This window comes from Schistocerca piceifrons, chromosome 1 (assembly GCF_021461385.2).
Source record: "Schistocerca piceifrons isolate TAMUIC-IGC-003096 chromosome 1, iqSchPice1.1, whole genome shotgun sequence".
Taxonomy (NCBI): Eukaryota; Metazoa; Arthropoda; class Insecta; order Orthoptera; family Acrididae; genus Schistocerca; species Schistocerca piceifrons.
This window is the reverse complement of record NC_060138.1, coordinates 796992393-797009521: the sequence shown is the minus strand read 5'-3', so window position 1 is coordinate 797009521 and position 17129 is coordinate 796992393. Positions and strand designations below refer to the sequence as shown.

General features: G+C 43.0%; 1 protein-coding gene across 4 annotated transcripts in view; it reads right to left on the bottom strand.

The window, feature by feature from the left end:
- The window catches only part of LOC124713610 (glutamate-gated chloride channel), a 711599-nt gene that overhangs the window by 214550 nt on the left and 479920 nt on the right, over positions 1-17129 (bottom strand). For all 4 annotated transcript variants that reach the window (XM_047242962.1, XM_047242961.1, XM_047242960.1 and 1 more), the window contains exon 4: positions 8284-8442. The gene's annotated coding sequence lies outside the window, so the exon portion shown is untranslated. The remainder of the gene's footprint in view (positions 1-8283; positions 8443-17129) is intronic.

Sequence of the window (17129 nt, the reverse complement as noted above, 5' to 3'; positions counted from 1 at the left end):
ACCAGATTTTAAATTGGCAGACACTTCCGGGTTCGCATGTTGTTGGCTCTGACCAAAATTTATTACTTAAGGAATGCAAATTAAAGCTCGATAAATTTGCGGGAAGGTAGGAAACAGAAAAGATGGGACCTTCATAAGTTGAAAGAACTAGAAGTTGTTTACCGTGTCCAAGGAAGCTTTAGTCAACCACTGACTGACGTAGGCGAAAGAAATGTAGTTGAAAATGAATTAGTAGCTTTGATAGCTGAAACAGTGGAGGCAGTAAAGGAAGAACTAGGCAAAAGACGAGCCCCAGTAGAAATCCCTAAATAACACTCGAGCTATGGAATTTAATTGACGACATGAGAAAATATAAAAAAGCAAGAAATAGAGAAGACTGAAGCCAGTACAGACATGTAAAATATGAAACTCTGACAACATTCAAAGTGTACAAACACGATTAGAGAAGAGATACAAAAACTGTTGAAGCAAGCATAACTATGAGAAAGCCGGCCGTGGTGGCCAAGCGGTTCTAGGCGCTACAGTCTGGAACCGCGCCACCGCTACGGTCGCAGGTTCGAATCTTGCCTCGGGCATGGATGTGTGTGATGTCCTTAGGTTAGTTAGGTTTAGGTAGTTCTAAGTTCTAGGGGACTGATGACCTTAGAAGTTAAGTCCCATAGTGCTCAGAGCCATTTGAACCATTTTGAACTATGAGAAAAATAGCTGCTGTGTTCAGAAAAGATTTGGAGAAAAAGGAAACAGCATCACGAGCTCAGTTAACAAGCAATTGCTAAGCAAAGGAGGGAAATCTGATAGGTGGAAGGAAATTATAAACAAAGAAGGCTAATAGGTAAAAGAAATATATCTAGGGTGTTCATAAATTTCCGTTACTTACTTTTAGGATTTGTGGAGAGGAGTGAGTATATAATATTTTGAATAGGATCCCATATCCGGAAACGTACCGTTCCGGAGCTACAGTCGCTTGAGAACCTGTTTGCTAGAAAGGCGTGCAACAGGGTAGCCATAGTGGGCCTGGTAACGTCGGAATGGCTGATGTCATTTGACCACTTTCATACCTCTCTGACCTGGTTAGAGCCTCATTCATGTGTTTGTGAGTGTTGGAGAAATATGGTTGAGTACACATTTGCATAATACACCAACATGATCCTTCTGAATGGAGCTCACGATAACGGAAAATCTGCTTGTCACTTATCAGAATCGTTCTCCACAACGTCCGTCTCCACCGTATACCCGTTTTGCCACAGTTGCGCAACGGTTTTGTGAAAGGGTACATTCACCGTCAGCAGGCGTGACTATGGTGATCCAAGGAGACGCCGCACACACGAACTGGAAGAGGCCGTACTGCGTCACGTCAAAGGAAACTCGTCAACGACTACACGAGCAATTTCTTTGGCTATTAGCAAGTACAACTGTAATATAAGTGATGTACTGAGGCACGCCTAATCAATTACTTTTAAAAGTGGTCGCGTTACCAAAATGTTTTCAAATGGATACAGCAAGCAAACGGTACGTTTCCGGATATGGGTTCAGATTCAGAAAATTAGCTAGCCACACCCCTCTACAAGTCCTAGCAGTTTGTAAAGGGAATTTTTGAACACTGCATAGAAGCACTACACAAAGGAAACAAAGTTAAGGACACAGAAAGGGGAAAGGGAAGAGGAAGTGGATGAAGATTAAATGGGGGAAGCACTATTTTGAGAGTAATTTGGCAGTGCGCTAATAGACTGTAGAGTGGAGGATATTCCCTCTGTAACACTGCCAGCCAGCTCTTGCAGGTTACCACAGCAGACTGACGCTGGCAACTGCTTCAGCGTTATTCCACACCACCGGTCCCAGAACGTCAGTACGACCACCGTTCAGTAACCAGTCGTGTTACTGAAACCTGGGATGACACTTTTTTCAGCGTTACGACAGAGTGGCTACGTGACACGTGGGGCGTCTGCAAGACAGGGGAACATAAATAAGGGTACCTGGAAAATATAATAATACGCGAGATAATAGAAGTCCTATGACTTTCCTTCCTCATTTATTTTCAACAGTTTTCTAAATGGCTTGATTCCGTCCACTCTTCATCTCAGAGTATCGCTTACACCCACCGTCTTCGATTATTTCTTAGATATATTCCGAACCCTGACTTCCCCTACAGTTTTTGCCCCCTATGGCTCCCTCCAGTATCAAGTAAACTATTCTCCGATGTCTTAACACACGCTGTATCATCTTCTCCCTTCTTTTATTCAGTGTTTTCCACATTACTTCTTTTCTTGCTTATTTTGTGAAGCACCTGCTCATTTATTATCTTATGAGAATATTTATATGGATATAGTGTCTGTTCTTTCGGACATGTCCGAAAGAACAGACACCATTGATGACCTGCAGCCGTCTAGAACGAAATTAGAATTATATTAATATAACTTCAGCTGCTAACGGGCGTTGACATATATCAACGGGGAGAGGTGAGAATGTGTGCCCCGACCGGGACTCCAACCCGGGATCTCCAGCTTACATGGCAGACGCTCTATCCATCTGAGCCACCGAGGACACAGAGTATAGCGCGACTGCAGGCACTATCTCTCGCACGCCTCCCGCGAGACCCACATTCTCACCTTGTATGTCCACACACTACATTCGTAGTGTCCCACCCCCAACACACTCACTACTCGTGGAAAACTTTCTTACCAAATCCCGTAAGAGTTTGGGGAATACGTGTGCATCCGCATAGAAGAAAGTCATGACCGGTATTGCCAGAACTCTATACTTACATGGATATGGAGTCTGTTCTTTCAAACCTGTCCCCGTTGATATATATCAACGCCCTTTAGCAGCTAAAGGTATTAATATAATTCTGATTATGAGAATATATGCCTGTTATCAGAATATGTTTCTTTTATATATGTTAAATACATGTGTATGTATTATTAATGAAAGAATGTTTTCTCGTGTGATGTACTGCTAACCACATGCTAAATAAATAAATAATATTATCAGGAATAAAATATAGGAGCGAAAGATTATCTACAAGTTGTCCAAAAGCCAAATCGCAGTTATAAGAGTCGAAGAAAATGAAATGGAGGCAGTAGTTGAAGGAGGTAAGACATAGTTACAACTTACAGCCCCTCCCCTTGTTTACTCAATCTGTATATTGAGCAGGCAGTAAAGAAAACCAAATAGAATTTTGGAGTAGAAGTTAAGGTTTAGTGAGAAGAAATAAATACGTTGAGATTTTCCGATGACATAGTAATTTTGTCAGAGGACTTGGTTAATCAATGTGGAACGGATAGTGCCCTGAATAGTGAGTGTAAGATGAAAATTAACAAAATTAAAACATGGGTAATAGAACGCAACCGAATTAAGACAGGTTTTGTTGAAGGAATTAGATTAGAAAATGAAGCAATGGAAGTAGCGACGACTTTCCCTGCTCACCTATTTCCCTGGCATAAGCTAGGTAATAATATACCTCCATACACGACGTCCGGCCGCAGGAACAAGACAGTGATCAATTTAAAAATTGGTGAATGTCCATCATGTGAGGATCGAAACAACGATGGTAACAATGGCAAAAATAGAGATATTAGTCATGTGTCGGAGTGTCTATCAGATGAACCTTCTAATAATGTCTTAAACTTTCTCCTGCCTTTCATGCAATCCCGTTACCTTTTGCGCTGCCTTTCTCCATATCGGCTCAGTTCCTTGTTCGTCCGATACCATCACTGCGCAAATGAATACTAATAACTAATACGAGTCGACTCTCAGGTTTTCTGCAGGCTTTGTCTTTCATAGAGCACTGTTTTCTAGTATATTATCAATTATCTGAATCCTGCCAATTTATTTACGTGCAGGACAATGTACGAGATGGTCCTGCTTTATTTCCTGAAGTCTTGCAGAATCCCTTAATTTCTGTCTGACGATCAAAACCAACGGAAGACATCGAAGGCAGATTTAATGAAATACATGTATTTTTCATCTCAGAAACTCGTAATTGCCTCTGTATGTCCATCTTTTCACAGACGGTTGCGCGACGTCGGCTGTTCAGAACAGAATGTCAAATCAAACATCCTTCAGCCGTCTAAATTTCCAAATTGTTATTTAATCGGACTATCAGTTTCGGCAATATATTACGCCATCTTCAGACCACGTTATCGACATGTAGGAAGATTCCCACCTCTGGTCCAGTCAAAATAGTGGGCCAGCATTCAATAACTTGTATCCGTACATTTTTGAGACAATGATCTTCTCAAACTGTTTTTTTCTTAGAAGAGGATACTGTAACACATGCGAAAGCTTTCAGTACACATTGTTGAAATACCGTTTAGCCATTGTTCCGAACAGCATTCGGAGAGTATTCAGAGAAGTCACGCAAAACATTCCTGTGATCCAGTTTCCGTGTGATCTTTCCCGGTGTCGGCTCATAATAGTGGGGGAATTTGAATTGTAGAAGAGGCTGAACCAATTAGAATGCCTTTGGGTGAAAAACAAGTCAATTATTTTGCAGTTACAGCACCAATTGGCTAAAAAGTCTCAAGTGTTCAACGAATTTCGAGAGCTGCCCTGAACTCGAAAAATCTCGACATTAGAGATTCGATCGTGGACCCTCGTATATGAAACAATAAAGGTCCATCAGCGACATAGTGTTTACGTACCAGTCGACTGTATGGAATCAGCGCACGAACATGGGTCGACTTAGAGGTGTGACGCAATGACAGAAAGGCGCTACCGTGTTCGCCCAAGCCTATGACAACATTGTGAATGAAGATGCCTGATTTGATGGTGTATCAATGATAACTGTACCCCTTGTCTACAAGGCATGATAAACCACTAGCTGCAATCTAATTCGGGGTAATAAAAGAGGTCGTAAGAGGATACTAATCGATAGGAACCGCGACGGGTGTCATGCCATGTCAGTGACAATCGGTTTCGACTCGAAATGAATTGCTGCTGTCTGGTAATGGAAGTCCATTTCAACCGATATTCGATCGAACGTTACGAACGGGACTCCATCACTGGACATTTGGAATCGCGTACCCCGCAAAAGATCACCGTTCACAGTGGAACATAGAACTGCATGTTTCCAGTCGTGTTGTGTATAATGTGGTCCGACGAGTCGCCTCTTTTCAAATGATGCAAAGAGTTGAATACACAGACATCCCAAAGAGACGTTTAAACCGCAGATTGTGGAGGATGTAGGTCAGGTTTGAAGAGGTTCTGTGGATATTTTTCGTACCATGACTTAGGCCTACTCATTCAGATTGCTCTGAACATGGTGCAGGATGTTTAAGTATTCTCGGTGATGGTGAATGCGCTGTAGACACTCCCGCCTTTCTAGATAAAAACAACTTTATTCACAGGCATGTGCTCCTGGTTTGATGAACATTCGGCATCCTATTCAACTTGACTGGTCTTAGTCAACAGTGAGCGAAAAATCTGTAGCATTGCTTATTCTTGCAAGCATTATTATTTTCTTGTCATCCAGAGCACCTTTCGTGACGTAGCAAGCAGCTGACGTCACACAGAAGTATTGATCAATGTTTGAGACCAAAGAAAATTGCCACGCGTCGGTTTGTACAAGGCACTACAGTTCTTTGAGCTGCTTTTAGCTGACGTGGAATCAGTGGAGTGTGTTACGCCATGAGTGGTTACTTGGGTACGGCTTGTGCGCCAGAACTTCCAACCTATTCATTAATTAAAACGTCAAATAATAACCAGACAAGTGCAAGTAGTACTCGCGCTTTGAGCGTTCGGCACAAACTTAACCATATACACAGATAGTTCACCTATAGGTCTTGATGAGTGAGTTTGCGAGTATCAAAGTATGTGACATTAATGGCCGTATCTTTTGATTGTGATGACAAGGAAGCTTAAAGTTTTTACACCGTCAAGGGATCGTAGAACTTAGTGTGTGATCTCAGTTTCAAATTGATACGTCTACCCATCCCTGAGAAGAAAGGATCTTAACAGAGGGACAACGAAATGAACCTGTAAGGTTTCGGTTGTTACCGATTAAGGTACGGAAACCTAAAATTTTCTAAAATGGTAAAGAGTCTCTCTTCAGTGAAGTCATTATGACATATTTATTAAAATAATCTAGATATAACATTTGTAAAATAAGATATGAACAGCGTGAATCACTTCCTGCCTTGTGGGGCTGTCACAGTGAATGTTTCAGGAAGTGATCCGTACTGGCAGTGGGTCATGCTGTGTACTCTTTGGCAGCAGTAGTGTGGTTGCGTGGTTGTGTCGTTGCGTCTCTTAGCACTGCCGACCGGTTATTTGTTAGAAAGTTATTTATTGTTCACTGGGACCGAAAAGTATTCTTGTAACGTACGGGGATCATCTTATGAGAGGATTATAGATCATTGCTCGTTGTTAGCACACGACTTGGTGATTATGGCTTTTGTTACACGCACTAAGACCACTTCGTGACTGAAATAATTGTCTAAGCCTGAATATGTGCATCACGTATAATAACAATTAATTTTAGCCAGCAGTACCTGCTCGAGAACCACCGCCTCGCCTATCACTGCGCTGGGGCAACCTACATGGAGTGAAGACGTCAGGTTAGTACAACTTACAGAAGTGTGCGAGCTCTTTCATTGTATTAAGATCCAACTGTGACCGCCCCCCTCCCTCCGGCCCACACACAGACACAGACTGTAGTCTCAGTACAAATGAGGTCAGTAACCTGGACACAGTACTAACATTTGTAGGGGGACGATATTTCTGAAAATAAATTTCGCCATTGTACATAGTAAACAACATCCCCGCAATTTAATACCTCTGTGGACTCTTATAGGCAATGAGTGTCTTCACCTCGATACGGCAGATTTGATGGAAATTGTGGATCTTGTTTCTTGCCGAATTGAGGCCGTTCTCAAAGCTAGAGGCAGCGTTAGACTGTATTACCTTTATGCTTTCTAGTGGGTTGTCTATCGTTTTGTCCGGTGAGCTTACGTTGCTGAGTTATCAGCTAACCTACACTGAGAAAAGTTATGCGATAGCGATATGAATATCTACAGTATTGCCAACACAAGGTATAAAATGGCAGTGCATTGGCATAACCGTCATTTGTACTCAGGCCATTCAAGTGGAAAGGTTCCCAGCCTGATTAAGGCCGCATGACGGGAATTAACAGACTTTGAACGCGCACTGGTAGTTGGAGCTAGACGTCCATTTCGGAAATCGTTAGGGAATTCAATATTCCGAGAACCACAGGGTCAAGAGGGTGCGAAGAATACTAAATATGAGGCATTCCCTCTCACCACGGACAACGCAGTAGCCGACGGCCTTCAGTTCACGACCGAGAAGCCGGGCGAAGTGGCCGAGCGGTTCTAGGCGCTTCAGTCTGGAACCGCGCGACCCCTACCGTCGCAGGTTCGAATCCTGCCTCGGGCATGGATGTGTGTGATGTCCTTAGGTTAGTTAGGTTTAAGTAGTTATAAGTTTAGGGGACTGATGACCTCAGAAGTTAAGCCCCATAGTGCTCAGAGCCATTGAACCACGACCGAGAACAGCAGCGTTTGCGTGGATTTGCCAGTGTCTCAATGTAGGACGTACAACGAATGTACCCGTGTGATAGTGTGATGAATTTTGGCGTTAATGTGCTTTGGTAGCAGACGACAGACGTGAGTGCCTTTGTTAACAGCACGACATCACCTGTAGCGCCTCTCCTGGGCCCGTGACCATATCGCCTGGACCTTAGACGACGGAAAAAATATGGTCTGGTCAGACGAGTACCGATTTCAGTTGGTGAGAGCTAATGGTAGGGATCGACTGTGGCACATACTCTACGAATCCGTGGGCCAAGGTTGCCAACAGGGCACTGTGCAAGCTGATGTTGCTCCATAATGGTGTGGGCTGTGTTTACATGGAATAGACTGGGTCCTCTGGTCCAACTGAACTGATCATTCACTGTAAATGGTTATATTTGGCTATTTGAAGACCATTTGCATTCATGAACTTCATGTTCCCATAGAACAATGCCACTGGGTCATAACTGTTCGTGACTGTTTTGAAGATCATTCTGGGCAATTCGAGCGAATTATCTGGCCACTCAGATTGCCCAACAAGAATCCAGTCGACGTTTATGGGACAAAATCCTGTACTGGCAACACTTTCGCAGTTATGGACAGCTATAGAGGCAGCATGGCTCAATATTTCTGTAGGTGACTTCCAAAGCTGTGCAAGAGGAGGTCCGACAAGGTAGTAGGAGAGACCCCCTGACTTTTGTCACCTCATTGTTAAGTGTCCAGCTTTAGGGAACAGAGAGCGCCTGCTGCAGCGACGTACCTGTTGGGATGCTGAGGCTGAGCTGTCCCTCGGACTTCAGAGGCGGTGGGAGCAGGGCGAGCGCGCGGCTGGCGGCCGGGGCGGCGCGTCCGGGGGGCAGTGCGAGTCCGCGGGCGGCACGCGGCGGTCTCTGCTGGCCTCGACCCGCGCCCGCATTACCTGCAACACGCAGCGCGCACTGACAGCGACCACCAGGCGGCACTGTGCTTACGAGCTGTAAAGCTACCGTAGCCTAATGTAAACTGTCGTAAGTGGACGTACCCCACGGCAGTCTTCGTAGTAGCTTTGGGCAGTTTAAGAGCTACCCGCGTTACCTGTCCGTTAGGTGTGCTGCATACCGTCGGGCGTTATCTCATAACGCTCTCTTTCTTTACGTGTGCAATCAGCGTCTTGCTAGATGCTCCTAAAAATCGGAAGCGGTGAACAGTCTCACCAATGGTATATAAAGGGACGAAAAATTCTTTTTTTCTACCTAGTTCCCCTCCTATGTGTCACTTAAAAGTAAACAATACTTACAGCAAAACTGAAATTGTCTACGTCAACGTTTAACTCTGGTTTTGTTCACTTGTTGACTTGTAACGTGGAACAGTGGGACGACGTAGTAAAAAAACGAAAACAATACAGATTTATAAATGTTCTTGTTGTTGTGGTCTTCAGTCCTGAGACTGGTTTGATGCAGCTTTCCATCCTACTCTATCCTGTGCAAGCTTCTTCATCTCCCAGTACGTACTGCAGCCTACATCTTTCTGAATCTGCTTAGTGTATTCGTCTCTTGGTCTCCCTCTACGGTTTTTACCCTCCACGCTGCCCTCCAGTACTAAATTGGTGATCCCCTGATGCCTCAGAACATGTCCTACCAACCGTTCCCTTCTTGTAGTCAAGTTGTGCCACAAACTCCTGTTCTCCCCAACCCTGTTCAATACCTCCTCTACCCATCTAATCTTCAGCATTCTTCTGTAGCACATTTCGAAAGCTTCTATTCTCTTCTCCTCCAAACTATTTATCTTCCATGTTTCACTTCCATACATGGCTACACTCCATACAAATACTTTCAGAAACGACTTCCTGACACTTAAACCTATTCTCGATGTTAACAAATTCAGAAACGCTTCCTCAGAAACGCTTTCCTTGCCATTGCCAGTCTACATTTTATATCCTCTCTACTTCGGCCATCATCAGTTATTTTGCTCCCCAAATAGCAAAACTCCTTTACTACTTTAAGTGTCTCATTTCCTAATCTAATTCCCTCAGCATCACCCGACTTAATTCGACTACATTCCATTATCCTCGTTTTGCTTTTGTTGATGTTCATCTTATACCCTCCTTTCAAGACACTGTCCATTCCGTTCAACTGCTCTTCCAAGTCCTTTGCCGTCTCTGACAGAATCACAACGTCATCGGCGAACCTCAAAGTTTTTATTTCTTCTCCATGGCTTTTAATACTCCGAATTTTTCTTTTGTTCCCTTTACTGCTTGCTCAATACACAGATTGAATAACATCGGGGAGAGGCTTTCTCACTCCCTTCCCAACCACTGCTTCCCTTTCATGTCCCTCGACTCTTATAACTGCCATCTGGTTTCTGTACGACTCTTATAACTGCCATCTGGTTTCTGTACAAATTGTAAGTAGCCTTTCTCTCCCTGTATTTTACCCCTGCCACCTTCAGAATTTGAAAGAGAGTATTCCAGTCAACATTGTCAAAAACTTTCTCCAAGTCTACAAATGCTAGAAATGTGGGTTTGCCTTTTCTTAATCTAGCTTCTAAGATAAGTCGTAGGGTCAGTATTGCCTCACGTGTTCCCATATTTCTACGGAATCCAAACTGATCTTCCACGAGGTCGGCTTTTACCAGTTTTTCCATTCGTCTGTAAAGAATTCGCGTTAGTATTTTGCAGCCGTGAATTATTAAACTGATAGTTCGGTAATTTTCACATCTGTCAACGCCTGCTTTCTTTGGGATTGGAATTACTATATTCTTCTTGAAGTCTGAGGGTATTTCGCCTGTCTCATACATTTTGCTCACCAGATGGTAGAGTTTTGTCAGTACTGGCTCTCCCAAGGCTGTCAGTAGTTCTAATGGGATGTTGTCTACTCCCTGGGCCTTGTTTCGAGTTTGGTCTTTCAATGCTCTATCAAACTCTTCACGCAGTATCGTATCTCCCATTTCATCTTCATCTACATCCCCTTCCCTTTCTATAACATTGCCCTCAAGTACATCGCCCTTGTATAGTCCCTCTATATACTCCTTCCACCTTTCTGCTTTACCTTCTTTGCTTAGAACTGGGTTTCCATCTGAGCTCTTGATATTCATACAAGTGGTTCTCTTTTCTCCAAAGGTCTCTTTAGTTTTCCTGTAGGCAGTATCTATCTTACCCCTAGTGAGATAAGCCTCTCCAGCCTTACATTTGTCCTTTAGCCATCCCTGCTTAGCCATTTTGCACTTCCTGTCGATCTCATTTTTGAGACGTTTGAATTCCTTTTGCCTGCTTCATTTACTGCATTTTTATATTTTCTCCTCCATCAATTAAATTCAGTATTTCTTCTGTCACCCAATGATTTCTACTATCCCTCGTCTTTTTACCTACTTGATCCTCTGCTGCCTTCACTACTTCATCCCTCAAAGCTACCCATTCTTCTTCTACTGTATTTCTTTCCCCCATTCTTGCCAATTGTTCCCTTATGCTCTCCCTGAAACTCTGTACAACCCCTGGTTTAGTCAGTTTATCCAGGTCCCATCTCCTTAAATTCCCACCTTTTTGCAGTTTCTTTTGTTTTAATCTACAGTTCATAACCAACAGATTGTGGTCAGAGTCTACATCTGCACCTGGAAATGTCTTACAATTTAAATCCTGGTTGCTAAATCTCTGTCTTACCATTATATAATATATCTGAAATCTGTCAGTATCTCCAGGCTTCATTCATGTATACAACCTCCTCTTATGATTCTTGAACCAAGTGTTAGCTATGATTAAGTTGTGCTCTGTGCAAAATTCTACCAGGCGGCTTCCTCTTTCATTTCTTACCCCTAATCCATATTCACCTACTACGTTTCCTTCTCTTCCTTTTCCTACTATCGAATTCCAGTCACCCATGACTATTAAATTTTCGTCTCCCTTCACTATCTGAATAATTTCTTTTATCTCATCATACATTTCTTCAATTTCTTCGTCATTTGCAGAGCTAGTTGGCATATAGACTTGTACTACTGTCGTAGGCGTGGGCTTCGTGTCTATCTTGGCCACAATAATGCGTTCACTATGTTGTTTGTAGTAGCTTATCCGAACTCCTATTTTCTTATTCATTATTAAATCTACTCCTGCATTACCCCTATTTGATTTTGTATTTATAATCCTGTATTCACCTGACCAGAAGTCTTGTTCCTCGTGCCACCGAACTTCGCTAATTCCCACTATATCTAACTTTAACCTATCCATTTCCCTTTTTATATTTTCTAACCTGCCTGCCCGATTAAGGGATCTGACATTCCACGCTCCGACCCGTTGAACGCCAGTTTTCTTTCTCCTGATAACGACGCCCCCTTCAGTAGTCCCCACCCGGAGATCCGAATGGGGGACTATTTTACCTCCGGAATGTTTTACCGAAGAGGACGCCATCATCATTTATCCATACAGTAAAGCTGCGTGCCCTCGGGAAAAATTACGGCCATAGTTTCTCCTTGCTTTCAGCCGTTCGCAGTACCAGTACAGCAAGGCCGTTTTGATTAGTGTTACAAGGCCAGATCAGTCAATCGTCCAGACTGTTGCCCCTGCAACTACTGTAAAGGCTGCTGCCCCTCTTCAGGAACCATACGTTTGTCTGGCCTCTCAACAGATACACCTCCGTTGTGGTTGCACCTATGGTACGGCTATCTGTATCGCTGAGGCACGCAAGCCTCCCCACCAACGGCAAGGTCTATGGTTCATGGGAGGGGGGGGGGGGGGGAGATTTATCACATAGCGCTAGAAAACGTAATTTCTTCAATCAAAAGGTAAAATATTGTGTCGAACTTATATCAAACACGTTTCTGTTAGTCAAACAACTTTGGCATTTATCTATAATAACAGGAAACTCTTGCCTTTGGTCATGATGAAGAACCTTCTATTGAGTACAAAATTACAACAATAAATAAATGTATCTTTTTATGTTTGTACATTTAAACTGTACTTGAATCAGACGTAAATGCTTTGGTTACATAAAATCCCGGCAGTTATGCGATCGTCTAATTTTAATTAGTTACAAAGTGCGATGTATATTGTGTAAGAATACAAAACACACAATGGACTAACACTGTACGGTGTGCGGTTCCAGTTATGTGCAAACCAAAAGATCAAGCAAACAAACAAACAAAAAAGAAAAGTCATCAGCTTCCAGTTTCTCTCTTAGACGTTCTTTTATCTTTCTTTTCCTACGAGTGCTACCGTAGTTTTCGTAGGTTACTTCTCTCTAGCACTAGTATAAAAATTTAATTAGTTACATGTGCCATGGCTCATCTGAACGATTCTTCTACCGAAATGATGTGGAACGACTCAGTTTACAGGATGTTTATGCATGATTAGTGTTAACGTTAATGAACATGTTATTATTTCGTCCCATTCACTCAGTTGCACTTAAAAACTAGGATTTTTTACAGGCTACCATTCTGAAATAAAAATTCGTACGTGGAACAAGACCTGTTCAGGGGATGCTACTTTATGTGAGATTTAAAACTTGCTTTGCTGCCTGTCAGACATTTTACTTATTGGGCAAATAACCAAAATTTTCTGTTGCTGCATATTGATAGCCTTTCTGAATCGCTGACAGCTTTAATAATGCGCAACAAGGAATATTTTTAGGGTTCTGTGTCGTACTAGGTAAAAATGGAATTCTTACAGAATCACTTAGTTGTCCTGCCTGTCTATCTGTCCAACTGTGTTCAAAACATCTTCTCTCAGGAACGGCTGGACGTATCAAGTTACAATTTATGTTACATACCAAGGTCTATGGGCCCTTGGCGGTATAATATACGTTACCTTCCAAGTGAATGCAATCAAAGGATACGGTCATTTATATCATATTCTGATACCATGAACTCACTAATCAAGACCTATAGCGTACTTTCCTTTCGCCTAGAATCATGTAATTTGGAATGAAACATGGTTTCACAATACAACTAAAGAAAAAAATCACATAATTGTTAATTTTTAGTTATAACGCCAATTTTTTTCTTTGTTTGATGTCCGAGTGTCTGTGTGTCCGTCCATCCGTTAAGACCCCTTCTTCTCAGTAACGGGTAGACGCATCAAGTTGAAATTTATCTCGCGTTCTAAGGTCTATAGTCCCTTGACTGTGTAATAAACGTAAGCTGCTACGTCAACGGAAATGAAAAGATACGCCGGTCGTTGTGGCCGAGCGGTTCTTGTCGCTTCAGTCCGGAACCGCGCTGCTGCCACGGTCGCAGGTTCGAATCCTGCCTCGGACATGGATGTGTGTGATGTCCCTTGGTTAGTTAGGTTTAAGTAGTTCTCAGTTCTAAGGGACTGATGACCTCCGATGTTGAGTCCCATAGTGCTCAGAGCCATTTGAACCAGAGCTACGCACTCGCACCCACCTACCCTGCCCTACTCCAAACCTGTATCGAATTACTTTCCTCCCCCTGCGCTTTCCCAGTTTGAACGTATTCTGGTTTCTTACACTCAACACATCCAATGGTTTCATCCCAAATTTTGAACTCTTTGCTGCGTTTACACCAGCAAATACACCCAATGTGAGACCTGAGTGTCTCCACTCAGTCCTATACCTACACTATCTCCACGAGTTCCCTATGTTCTAACCACCATCCACGGACAGTCTCATGAAGCTTTCGAAGTTATTCACAAGATAGTTTTGTGTCACCTCTCTTCTAAATGGTCTGATGCGGCCTGCCACAACTTACTCTCCCGTTCAAGTCCCTTCATATTAGAGAATCGCTGACGACCAACGTCCTTGATTGTTTGTTGGATAAAATAAAATATTTTTACTCCGTACGGATCTATCTAGTACCATACAAGCTATTCTCTACTGCCTTTACACATATCCTATCACCCTAACCCTTCTTGCCGCGCGGGATTAGCCTAGCGGTCTGAGGCGCTGCAGTCTTGGACTGTGCGGCTGGTCCCGGCGGAGGTTCGAGTCCTCCCTCGGGCATGGGTGTGTGTGTTTGTCCTTAGGATAATTTAGGTTAAGTAGTGTGTAAGCTTAGGGACTGATGACCTTAGCAGTTAACTCCCGTAAGATTTCACACTCATTTGATATTTTTAGCATATTCCTTTCCTTGCCTATTCTACGAAGAACCTCCTCATTTCCTATCTTTACAGTACACTTAGCTTTCAACGTTTTTTATAGCACCAGTATCGAACGGTCAGATGCTCTATTTTTCCAGTTTCCTCACTGTCCGTGAGTAACTTTCATACAATTCTATTCTCTAAATGTACATTCTTAGAAATTCATTCCTCATATTAAACATTTGATGCTAGTAGACTTCTTTTAAACACAGAGTGTCCTATGTGCCTGCATTATTCTGCTTCTTACATCCTCCTCACTTCTTTTGTTGCTTCCAAGTTAGCAGATTTAGTCCACTTTGGCTAATTTGTGAAACCCGATTTTAGTGTTAAATTTATCGCTAATCTTATTTGTGCTTCATTACTTTCGTCTTTCTTTGAATCACGCGCAGTCCATATTCTTTTCATTCCATTTGACATGTCCTGTAATGCTTTCTCACTTTCGCTGAAGACGGCAATGTTATCAGGGAATCTTATCACTGACATCCTTTCCCCGTGAATTTTAATCTTACTCCGATCCGTTCTTTCTTAGTCCATATTCGGTACTCTTTAGACTGTAATTGTTCCTCATATTCACTGAGGATAGCAATGACATCAGCGAATCTTATCACTGATACGCTCTCACTCAGAATGTTATTCCTACTCCGAACCTTTCTTTTTCTACCCGTCGTTTACCAACACAGAGTGACTTTTCGATGGATGTATAAATTTCGCCTGCTTAGAAATCAATTTGCGGACGAAAATACTTATCGACTCTTTTGTTCCCCAGTGGTTTGTGGAAACAGCCTCCGCAAACCACTTGTAGCCAGAACAAACAGTAATGTGCGAGACTTCCTTCTGGTTCACGTTGGCATTACACAATGGTTCACTGTTTTGTACCACAGCACTACGCAAGAAGGCAATAAAGTTCAATCTCGAAGGCTGAAATAAAATAAAAAGATGAATACTGTTGTCCTTCGTAAAAAAATAGCTCATTTTCGCTTAATCTAATCTGAAGTCAATTGTATCACAAAAGTGCAGTTTGTTCATTTCCTCGTCAAATCACACATTAGATATACAATTTAAAAAAATCACACATTAGAGATACATTAAAAAATAACTGTCATTTTGAATAACAAGAAACAAAATTACACGCACAAAACGTACGTTACATATGCAATAGTATACCGACAAAATGATTACCATCAGAAATGTTGCAACTGTTTCCCTCCAGCTTGAAGACTGGCTTACATTCTTCTCTTGAAAGATGTGAGCCCACACTGGGAGACTTTCGTGCCTTACCGAACTAATTCAAATGCATGGTGTGTCCCTTCTTGCAAATTAGCAGCATCTGCTATTGCTGTATCGTGTGTCACTCTTTTCAAGTGACATCATAGACAGAAATTCAACTGACTTAGACATGGAAACTGAAGGCCATCATGCAGGTTCCACACCTAACTACCAAACATGTTACTTGTGTGATGCCCCACACGGCTGCTAAAATGAGCAGGTGGTGCCATCCTAAATGAATTCGGCCTTGTATATAACTCGACGCTTATTTATACACTGAAGGCCAAAGAAACTGGTACGTCTGCCTAATATCGTGTACGACTCCCGCGAAGAAGCAGAAGTGCCGCAACACGACGTGGCATGGACTCGAATAATGTCTGAATTAGTGCTGGAAGGAATTGACACCAGGACTCCTGCAGGGCTTCCCATAAATCCGTAAGATTGCGAGGGGTTGGAGATGCCTTCTGAACACCACGTTGCAAGGCATACCAGATATCCTCAATAATGTTCATGTCTGCTGAGTTTGGTGGACAGTGAAAGTGTTTAAACTCAGAAGAGTGTTCTTGGAATCACTTGGTAGCAATTCTGGATGTGTGGGGGTCTCGCATTGTCCTCCTGGAATTGCCCAAGTACGTGGGAATGCACAATGGACATGAATGGATGCAGGTGATCAGACGGGATGGTTACTTACGTGTCATCGGTCAGAGTCGCATCTAGACGCATCCTTGGTCCCACATCACCCAACTGCACGCGTCCCACGCTATTGCAGAGCCTCCACCAGCTTGAACAGTTCCCTGCTGACATGCAAGGTCCATGGATTCATGAGGTTGTCTCCAACCCGTACACGTCTATCCGCTCGATGCAATTTGAAACGAGACTTTTCCGACCAGGCAATAGGTTTCGAGTCATCAACAGGTCAATGTTGGTGCGGACGGGCCCAGGCGAGGTGTAAAGCTTTATGTCGTGCAGTCATCAAGGGTACACGAGTGGGTCTTCGACTCCGAAAGCCCATATCGACGATGTTCAAGCATTGAAATCTGCAGCAATTTGCGGAAGGGTTGCACTTCTTTCACGTAGAACTATTCGCTTCAGTCGTCGTTGGTCCCTTTCTTGCAGGATCTTTTTCCAACAGCAGCGATGTCGGAGATTTGATGTTTTACCTGATTCCTAATATTCACGGTACACTCGTGAAATGATAGTACGGGAAAATCCCCACTTCATCGCTATCTCGGAGATGCTGTGTCCCATCCCTCGTGCGCCGTCTGTAACACCACGTTCAA